Genomic DNA, 12,110 nt, shown 5'->3' with positions numbered 1-12,110 from the left:
ATTCGGTCGTTGCGAATTCTGTCGAGGAATTTGAAGCTTAAAATATACAGGGTCGCCCAAACGTAGTTATACATCCACGCATTGATCAAGAATAACATTCTAGTTTATGCGTTTACTTGCTACACCCGAGCTTAAGATGTAAGTAAAACACATTAAGAACAAATGATAAAGAAACTAAGTCTACCTGATGGATAGCAATAAGAAATGATATAAAATGAAATGAGCTGATCAGTACGGTACTGTATACCTACTTTTGGGCCACTCTGTATAAAACGATAATCATTCCCGTTGTCTTGTGTGGTTGCGAAACATAGTCGCTTACGTTGAGTTAAGAACGTAGACTGAAAGTAACCTATTTGAGAACAAGATCCTGAGACGAATATTCGGAACCAAGATGAACTGGAATGGGGAATTGTGGGAACTTCATAACAAAGAACTGCAGGATTTATATCATTTACCAAACATTGTTAGGATCATCAAATCAAGTTTAGGACGCTCACGTGGGCAGGTTATGTAGCCAGGATGGAAGAAAGTAGGGACGCTTTCAAAATTTTAACTTGAAGTCTATTCGGAAAACGGCCATTAGGAAGACTTGGCGTAGATGAGAGGATAATATTAAAATCGATCTCGCAGAAACATGAATACAAACTAGAAATGGATCAAGTTTGCTAAGGACAGAAGTACCGTGTATATTTGCTCTAAATTTTACCTCCTTTAGCAGAACTTTATATAGTATCAAAATATAATTCCAAATGAAAGCTAGTGTGCTGGTACTCTTTTTTTCAGTGATATATAAGTACATAGGGGACACCGTAGTTTGACTCACGTCCACGTGGACGCAGGTTCGATTTCCGGCCCAATTTTCGGCTTGCACCCACCGTCGTGATGCAAATTTGGAAAGTCATGTGAATAAAAAGATTTGACGGCCACTAGAAAGCTTCTGATATTCCTGATAGAGACATTGCGACGCAGCGCGTTAACCACGTGTTCACCACTAATCTGGACGTAGTTTAGGTGGTCGCTAACAGGTGGCGTTAGAGTTGCTCAGGCCCACAAAGGGCTGTTACGCCAAGTGGTGTGTTTAAAAATGAAATGAAATCTTTGAGTTTTACGTCCCACGCTTATGCCGGTTAGGCTAAAGGAGACGGTGATGATGAAATATGAATGAAATGGTGGAATGAAGAAAGTGAAATGAAGAACCCCGACAAAACCCACGAGCACGGTGTTCGTCCAACAAGAAGTCCACACGGCGCGAGCTGGGATCGAACCAGGGACTCCGAGTGGAGGTGAACGTTGTACCATTGAGCCACTGCGCCCCCCAGTGGTGTATTTAGTATAAGTGCATAAGGTTTACACACACATATTCAACTCTAAGTGCTAGGCAGTAATCGAAAATCTTATTACAAAACGGAAATTACTTATGACAACCGTTGATAGAGGATGTGATTTTGTTTTAGAAAAAAGTGAGGTCGTGATATGAAATAAGCTGAGAAAAATTAATGTAATCTAAAGGTTGGAGTTGCACGCCATTGTTCCATAAGATCTACGAATGGGTTGACTATTTTAACGTTAATTTCAGGATTATGAAGAAATTTGACAGTTATCTAAGTTAAAAAAGATCGAACTTGGTGTCCCAAAAGTAATAGTGGAAAATAAAACTACAGATTCCTGGCACAAAAAAAAAAAAAAAAAAAAAAAAAGTTTATATGATATATACTTCGGAAGTGGACAAGGGGGAGATAGACAGGTTCCAATGTGGAGGGAAAGGAACTTCACACGTAGGGAATGGAACCTACCAATTTACAAAACCGCATTGCAGATTAAACAGTTAACGCAACACATCGGGAGTGACGGAATACATTAGAAACTCACGATTAGTTCGTTGCATAAATGCGGGAGGACATCACTTTGAACATCTTCTGTAGTTACGTTTATTGTTAGCACGTATGACCTAATAGTTTCTGGTGCTATTCTGTGTAAGATACTACGTTGCAAATACAGTACGTCGTTGTTGATTCTGCCTGTTATTTCATTATGTGACACGACTAGGGACACTTGTTCTTATTTCTTTCCTCTCTCTGCAAGTTTCTGTCTGGTATACCACTTTCCATTATGCAACCATGCTAAGTAATCTTTGCTTTGATTGCCATTGTAGATGTGGGGTGCAATCGTGCCATGGGTAACAACTTTTTTTTCCTGTATGGCTTCCATCTTTACTGCACCGTTTCATTACCCTTGCGGTACTGATATTCGGTGAATCTCTATATGACGTATGGAGAATCTTTGGCGCAGTTATGTAACACGCGTTTAACATGTCAACGCGATAAGATTTTTATGTCTTTCTGAACCCACTTTCTAGCTCCTATCATAATTCCGCTGTCAGGTATGAAGTTCCTTTCCCCCCACATTCGAAGCTGTCTATCTCCGCCCCTATTCATTTCCGGACTATATGCTATGTAAAATTTTTACCTTGTTTTCGAGCCAGGAATCTGTGGTTTCATTTTTCGCCATTACTTTTGGGACATCCTATATATACTTGTATATATATATATATATATATATATATATATATATATATATATATATATATATATATATATATATATATCCTCTCCCCATATTGTGAGCATGGCATCGGAAGTGTCACTGTTTATCTCAGCGACCCCAAAAACTATGAATTCGACACTAATATTGGTAATTTTTTTATCATTTTTATGTATCTCCCTCTTCCCCAAGTTACGGGGCTGAATTTGGATTTAAACAGCATCTAAAGTGTCAATGTTTATCTCAACGATCCAGAAAACTATAGATTCAATACTAATATCGGTCATTTATGGTGAATTTTAAATGTCTCTCCCCGTCTCGTAGTCCCCCTCCCTTAAGCTACACCGCCAAAATGATATGATAAAAGTCATCCCAGGTTCACCACACTTCGCGCAATTGAATTAGCTCTTTATGGTTTGTCATTCCTCTACGTGGTCGCCAGGATGCCTGGTTTATTCTTTCAATATACGTGGCGAGAAATAATAGCTAATAGCTATAACTAGCTTATGAATTTAATATTGAAAATGCAATAAATAAATCAAAAAGAAAGAAACAATCTTTTCAGAAACCAAATGCGTGCTACAGATAACAGCTAGCGTGACTCAAAATCTAGTAATATGTTTCTGAATCGTGCTTATAATGGCAAACTTTGATGCATTATTTCCCTATTATCAGAATTTTTACCTATTTCTTGCTTTGTATGAACAGACTTTTGATATCGTTTACGTGTTACGAAGTAGTCAATAATTTCATTCATTGATCGTGTTTCAAATTCTCCTTATTAGAGTAGAGATACTTAAAATATGGCCACCAAGGAATGAAGACTGTATGTTGTTGGGTTCTTGTATATAAGTGGTTTTAGTTAGTGTGGTTGAAATATTAATACATGTACGTACTTTATTTGATTTAGGATTAAATAACTTAGATATTATGTATTTGTTTTTATATACCACAAGAGGATCATAAAATCTAATTACAGTAATGCTTTCTACAGTTCTTTTAGAGTTCTCTCCGTCGACATGACTGCTTATAACAAAATTGTAAGTACTGATCGAAACCAAACTTTCACCTTTTTCACCTATAACAAACTGCGATTCTCGTTATTCCCTTAATATTGGATTTAAGGTAGTGTTGTTGAATGAATAGATTATATATTTTTAAAAAAATAATTATCAAAAAGAATCTTTAATTTTATGTCACTTAAGCTAGACCAAAAGCATGTTCACGAAGAAATGAAATGTCAGGGAATTTGTGTTTTTATTCAGCTTTAACTCTTTTATCTTTAATACAAACATTATTTGCTGAGCAAAACAATATATTTTTATATTAAAAAACTAAAAACTTGTGAGAGTTTCGCCAACTAACTCTTCTGCTTCATCAGACACTATGAGATACAGGAGTAATGTACAGTTATATATATATATATATATATATATATATATATATATATATATATATATATATATATATATATACCCAACTTCTGATTGGCTCCTAGCAGCAGCCAATCCCCTTCAAGTATACTGATTTAAAAAATCCCTATATAGAGACATTTCTATTGTTGCTAAAAACACAAAACGACGATCTTAACTAAACTAATAATTAATTAATTTAAATAACTATTTACTTGATTATTTACCTGTCTATCATTGCCCATTGTAATTTTTTTTTTATGAAGTGGGAGAATGTCGTATATATTTTTTCGAGGTGAGGGAACGGTGTCCCCTCGCGATCCCTCACTTTTACTCCTGATTACACTATGATACAAAAAAGAATAGTCTTTTATGAGAGCATTTAATGAAACGATGGAGCCGTTAATAATTTCGGACTGCCAGTTATAAATACATTGTATGAAAACGGATTGTACTTAAACGTCATTTTTTATTATTATTATTATGAAGGGAAGTCGAGAAGTAAAGAGACGACAAAAGGTGCATTTATTCTAATGATAGAAAACTGAAACATACATTATTTTTCTACATAATCTTCTTGCACTTCAACGCACTTTCCAAAACGTTTGATAAGATTTTTGATTCCGTCAAAAAAAAAAAAAAAAAAAAAAAAAAAAAAAATTGCACCTATAACCAATTTTGCACGATATTAAATGCTTCTGCATTGGTTTCAAGTCTTCTCCTGAGCGCTTGCTTCAGTGGCGCAAACATTTGATAATCGCTTGGAGACAGGTCTGGACGTTCCAGCAATTCTTACAATTACGATTTGCTGTAAAAATCTATCTTCCTCGCGACGATAACGGGCCAAATGTTTACGAGAGATGTCAAACTTTTATGCCTTATGCTTCGCTGACAATTCTTTCGGGATCTACCTTGCACCCACTTCCCGAAAATTTAGCAGCCGGCCGTATTAGATGGAATACACTGAACCATGACTGATATGTAAAGTATTGGCGATTTCGTCCACTGTGATTCGTCTGTTTTCCATCACCATTCCCTCAACGACTTTCAAATTGCCCTCAGTCGATGGCTTGCCCGATATTTCCTCGTCACAGAAAGAAGTTCTTCCCTAGTTGAAACGCTCTATTCATCTTACTTCACGATAAACAACTGTCACTATACTGCGCTTGCATTCGACGAATAATTTCCGCAAATCGTTTAATAATTTTCGCTACGAATAATTTTCGCAAGACCTTCCACAAACAAAAAGCAAATCATTGACCTTCATTTAATCCTTGGTGCAGATCGACAATGGAGCTGTCTAAGGGCGCCGATCCTGGGGGGCCAAGGAAGCCCGGGCCCACCCAAAGCTCACGTCGGCTTCCCTATTGTATTTATGGGTATACAATATTTGGCATAATTTGAGTGCAATTTGTCTTAATCACCATATATATATATACTTTCTGCATCTGAATGCTCCCCCTCTTCGAAATTTACAGAGAAATCGGCGCCCTTGGAGCTGTCATCTTTAACGGTCTGCTACACTCCAACGACTAACGCTGGAATAACAGTGACACGTTGATTGGCCGTGTTCCAGAGGACACTAATTCAACGATGGATATTAGCTGTGTTACCAATCCCTAGTGCGAGAAATTACAGGTTCCTTTACTTTTTGACTTCTCATAATTTACTGAGTACATGTATAGTATTAAGCTTGTAAGAAATATTTCTTTTCTTATAATACCCAGAATGGAAGATGCTATTTAACTGAAACTACGTTGTTTCGCATAATTGTTTTTCTTTCTAATTTCTTATAGCGGAGATTAATTTCATGTTTATTTTTTTTTTTAATTTCAGTACGGAAATTTCGAAAGAAACTTTAACTCAACATATCTCTGTTATAGGTAAATGATAAAAAATATACAGGCATTAGAAAACCTGTTCACTTATAATATAAAAGCGAAAAATCGTTTGTCTCTGTGCTACAATTACACACAAGAAGCTGCAATCTCGTAAGTTAACTTCAATGAAATCATGCGAAAGTAGCACTTACTTAGCAGCTAATATTGCTGGTGTAGTATTGCTCCTGTAGTTTTGCAAACTGATCGACAGTTTGCGAAAAAGAAAAAGAAAATAGCTCTGTATTAGTAAGTTGACTTATCAAATGGTATCATCATGAAGGTGGTCCAAACTCTTTCACAGGGTTTGTTCAATACGAGTATCATCTAATTGTGGATATTAGTTATTACGATGCACATTTTATTCACTGCATTTCAAAAGACATGTGACCAGGTGAACTAGAAATTGTTGAAGGAAGGGTTTAGAGATTGTTTCTTTGAAATAGAAGCATCAAAATCTAGTAATTAAAAAAAAAACTTAAGAAATACTAATAAACCAACAGGTAAGTGTTATTAGAATGTAAGAATAAATGAGAGAAAAGACTACAATGGAAATCAGAGCTCGACAAGGATGTTACCTTTCACCAACGTTGCTTAATGTCTCTCTAGATAGAAGATTAAATGAAAAGCGCCTCCATGAGAAAGCCACAGTAAAATAATAATAATAATAATAAATAAATAAATAAATAAAAAACATATATGGCGTACGTAAAAACGTAGATTATATATGTAAATCCTGTAGTTTTAGAACTTAACTTACAGCAAACGTATAACTGAAAAGGTATATTTTATACGTACTTCCCGTATAAGTGTTACGAATAAAGGTATTTTCTACTTCCGGTTGGAGTTTCTAATTCATGTATGACCAGTGTTTTCTTTCTTGTTGCATGCAGTATGTAATAAGCAAATACATTACATATACAATTAATTATAATGTCAGTTATGTGTGGTGTTTATTGGATAAAACACTCAAAAAAATAAAGATTTATCTTAGACTCGAGAAATGGTTATCCTTCCTTTTCACTATTATTTGACCATGGAACAAACGCCTGAGACATATACAACCCCAATATACAGGATTGTGGTGTTGGAATGTATAACGCACAGGATATGATGCTTTAGTTTTTCTTTTAAATTTCAACGCTTCCAGTGTATCCTAAAAAAAATGTAATAAAGAAATAATGGCCATGTTTTTGAATATTCAATTAGAACTGGACAATCTACGCAAAATTTCTAATCGATCAGTGAAAACGTCATCTTTCTAGAGCCTGTAGTTTCCGAGATCTCATTGTCGAAAGTATTGACCATTGACCACAAACATATAAGCATAGTTTAAAAGAACTCAGAAGATAGCAGCACAATTCACCTGCATTTTTTTCGGAGAAGGCTTATTAAAATGCAAGGGCTTTGAACAATAATTTAAAAAGATAAACTTTGTGAAAATCTCTCTTTAAGTAATTTATTTAAAGTACACCTTTTTACAAATATTTGTCTTTGTTATAAACGTGAAATCACAAATAACCTTAAATGAAAAATTTGAAAGCTAAAGTTATAGGTCGGAGCTCGGTCGCTCGTAATTGGTATCGTACAGTGGCGTAGCACACTTTTGCGCCCCCCCCGCAAAGTATAGAGAAGGGGCCCTAGTTGTAAAGCCGACAGAAATAAGGTTGAAGCTTTACTTCCTTAAATCTTTATTCATCGCAAGACTTCGGGGCCCCGTATACCTCAGGGCCCCCCCGCACTGCGGGGGTTGTGGGGGCAGCTGCTACGCCACTGGTATCGTAGCATTTTAATAGATAGATGAACCAAGACTCCTAAATATGTTTTACCTTATGATGAAAATAGAAATTATTTTGCGTTTCTTAGAGAGAAAATCGTATGAACAAAATCTGCCATACATCCAGTGTTGCCAGACGAGTCAGTTGGAAAAACAGGAGAAAGAAGTAGACACATACAGTGGTGGCGTTTGAATGTGAATCTGGGGGGGGGGGGTAATAAAATTTACCATTATAAAGGGGACAGTAGTCAAAACAAGCAGTCCAAAATTCATTTCCTTTGAATTACGTTGAGCAAATGAAAGTGAGAAGTCCCGATGTATATTAATATTATTTGATACACACGTGTGTGAAGTAAAACGTAGTGAAAGAGCAAAGTGGAGTGGGAAAATGTCTCTTCATGCATGTAGCGATAACGTAGCTATATGGTGCAGTCACACGTGACCATGGCGTAAGACGATTTCTTGCTGACGATCGTGGAGAAACGATCTAAGCCACTCTTCCAACCCAAGTCCCAATCTAAACAACACTTAGGCGCGCTATACATTACGAGATCAATCCTAGGAAATATCTTAGGATTTATCTTCGGAAAAATGTTATGACATATCTTGTAGGAAATCTTACCCTTGTGTGCCATACACGTGAAGATTTTTCCTGTCTGACCGAATGACATATATCAACATTGTGAAATAGTTCTATTTAATAAAAGTATAAAGTTGAAGAATTACTATGCTAACCACACTGCACATCCCACTGATATTAATATCAGGCGCTATATTGTTAAATTGGATACCTCTAAAAAAAAAAAAAAAAAAACATAAGTCAGAAGGGTGCTGGTATACTTTTGGCGCACCACATTTTAGAAGATTTGCAAGTAAAATTTAATACTTTGCATGAAAAGACATATTTATAAGGAACAAATTTTTTGGAAGCAACATAATTAAATACAAAGTAATACACCTGTATTTTATGTTTACAACTGTAGGGTTACTAGTGTAAAATCATTATAAATGTTTTAACGACGGTTAAAATAGGTGAGACAATGTTTAGCAGATAGGGTCCAGCTATTTTTTCTAAGAAATGCTACAATTTAGGTAGTTTATATTCACATTAGTTTAGTTTAGGTTGATTCAGGTTAGTTACGGTTATGTTACGTTAGATTATATTAGTACATGGGTCCAACACAATTTTCAAAAAGTGATAGAATTTCGCTTACTTCTATTAATATTAGGTTAGTTTAAGCTAGTTAACTTCATTAGGTTAGATTTAGTTAGGTTGTGTTAGGTCTAAGTACTTGCATCTTCCATTTCTCCTGTAAATTTTGTATGTTCTGCTTACTTCTGGACCCCTTCTGCGAAACTTTTACGTAAGTGAGTGCATATGAAAGTTGACCGGTGTTACTATTTTCCACCACCGGTGTATTTCTGCATAGTTTACAGAAGCTATAATTTATGTTTACGAGTGGAGCGCTACTACCACGATACCATGACACTATTCAAACTCGTATCATTGCCAAAACGCACTCGTTTTCACTACATCAACTGACGCGCCTGCTTCCTTCGCTCGCACCCCGTCACTGACGCTCGGGACTCCGCTTAGCCCTGCTCTGACTCGGTTAAATAGCATTCGTACTTTCTAGAAACAACCTAGCACAACTTGGTTTGCGTTTTTTGCACTATAGTTTTTATACTATATATATATCTTGACCCCGTATTTGTACGCAAATCGTAAAAGAATTGTAGTTTATCAACAATTGCTTTTGTTGGTCCCCTTCAGGGATTTTATCTATGCTATGTAAGATATTTTCATGTCGGTCAACGCAAATCATTTAGGAAATAGTGACAAATTATAATTTTTCAACAATTATTTCGAGTGGTACATCTAAAGTAAACCTGCACGATCAGAAGATATCTCATCATTTGTGTTTTCATTTGTTTTGTTTTCACTTTCTCTCACCTGATGTCGCTTAAATCGAAATCTTACGAATTTTCTTTCCGAAATAGAGCGTGCTCTAAACAAGAAAAATCTCATAGGATCGTTCAGAACACAGGAAATGACATGGGATCTGTTGCCATACACGTTGAGATTTTGACTCTAGGATAAATCGTAAGAGATTTCCTAGGATCTATCTTATAGTGTATAGCCGGCCTTACTTGTAAATCTTACAGAAAGTCATAAAAATGCTAACCATAATGCATATAGAAGATGACGCACAGTTGTATTCTTTGGATTCGTATTATATACAGTAAACTTTATATGCTCTACAGAGCTTTGTGTATTATAACAGAGAAATTTCGTCTTTTTATGTGAGGAAACATTGAAAATTTAATATTAATAATAATATATTTCTTTAACTTCTCGAAGTAAGGAAATAGCATAAGATTGTTCACTTTTCATTTTCTTTCGCAGTAGATCAGTAGAACGTAGAAAAAGCAGGAGATCTCATGCAAAATCTGGCAACACTGCATACATCGCTAGCTTTTTATTTATTTATTTATTCTTTTGAAACTTGCCTTACAGATATCTTACTGTAATACTTACTTTACAATTCGAGACTCACATTTGTTGAACCTAATAAAACATTAAAGGCAAAAGCTAAATGTGATTTGTTTTAGTTTTGTTAGAAAAGTACATTAGAAGTGTCACTTAACAAAGAAATCACAAGAAAAAAAAGGACCGAAGGACCCCAGGTCAGTATTTGTAATGCACAAGCTGACATCAGTACTTACGGTTTAAAATCCCACGCTTTTCTAATTTTAAAATATGGCAACCCTACATAATGTTCTTGTAACTACTAACCAGGCTACCAAAATATTCTACAAACCTCTACTAAATTAATTGTTAAACTTTCCAAAAAAATCTAAGGGATATTTTCACTTGATCATCTTCTTATGAAATAAAAACAATTAATTGAATACATTAAAGTAGGAACTCTGCAAAGGCTCTTCTGCGGAGAAAGTACAGAGGTGAGGTTCCAACAGAATTTTTGTACTGGCTTTCTGGAGTATTTAGTTGTGGAAGGTCAGTCTTTTCAGGCAAAAAAGATATGGTCGGTTGAGAGCCTTTATGGTTTATACCGCCGTGCGAAAAAGGAATGAAAAAAGGAAGGCGCGAGGACGTGCCAGCGAGCAAGAGACAAAAGGGCTCAAATATTTCTACTCCCTGAATGCAATTAACTGACTTCAAGAAGTGTAATGGTCCCTTCTTCTTGCACTTTGTATCAGAACCTGAGACTTAATCTCAAGAGACGCTTACATAATATAAATAAAATATGTTTACTAATTGTCTAGGGTAATTAGCAAACAAATATAACTTAATCTTAATACCCAAGGTTCAGGGAATTTTATATAAAATAGGCTTTTCCAATTAGACCAAATTTTATTCAGGAAACCAAAAAAAAAAAAAAAAAAAAAGTTTTTCCTAGTGGTATTAAAGTTTCTTAATTAATAAATTTGAGTTCTCAAATTTGTTCAGTTGCAAATAAAGAAGCAAAAATTAGGTTCACCTCTAGATCTAGAGGTCACCGCCTACTTAAGAGTCTTCATCCCGGCAAAATTAAAATACCGCTAATTTTACCGTAATTATGTGATATCTTCAAATAGATAAAAGATAATTGAAATATGGAACAAGAGCGCCCTAGACAATATTATTTTGCGTGAGATACCGTTATCAGAAGTCACCTAGCGGCTTTCCGTTTTCAGCTGTTTAGAAACGCGAAAATAAATGCCGATTTTCAAAATTGCCTCGAAATCGAAAGCAGATAAGTGAGTCGTGATAACGGTTTCTCATGTAAAATAATATTGTCTAGGGCGCTCTTGTTCCACATTTCGATTATCTTTTATCTATTTGAAGATATCATACAATTACTGTAAAATTAGCGGTATTTTAATTTGGCCGGGATGAAGACTCTTAATGCCTTACTTTCTGCTTGCTTCAGTCCGGAAGCGTTCAATCCAAGAATAACTAACATTTCTCTAAAGGAGGTTCTGAACATGCGTTCTCGTGCAAGCCATCATAAACCTTGAAGTCTCTAAAAACAGCTCCAACATTCTGAGCACTGTCTGGCCTAAATCCCTAATTCACGTATTGCCCTTTATTGGAAAAACCTTCAGGAAAATAAACTAGCTATTAATCATTAATCAGGGAGAAAAGGGAAATAGGGAAATTTCCTTCATCTAGGAATATAGCACCTTCATTCAAGGCTCGGTAATAGGAAACAATCTCAAAACTCACAGCCTGTCATCCTCTTACGCGAGGAATCAGCTGTGTAAAATAATCTAATACAGCTAGTCAAACACAACTATAAAAAATAACTTATTCGGCTCCAGTTGCCATAGCAACGGCCTTCCCTAAAATTCAATTAAAATTCCTGTAATAGCCAGCGCACAAAACACGGACGTTGCCTATAATAGATCTAATGATCCCTACTAAAATACATTTCACACAGAGCTCCCTCGTGGCTAAGCGGTTAGCGTACGCGCCTTTGGCGTGGGAGGCCCGGG

Source organism: Thermobia domestica, chromosome 15, assembly GCF_964235325.1.
Source record: "Thermobia domestica chromosome 15, izTheDome1.hap1.1, whole genome shotgun sequence".
NCBI lineage: Eukaryota > Metazoa > Arthropoda > Insecta > Zygentoma > Lepismatidae > Thermobia > Thermobia domestica.
This window is presented reverse-complemented; position numbering follows the sequence as displayed.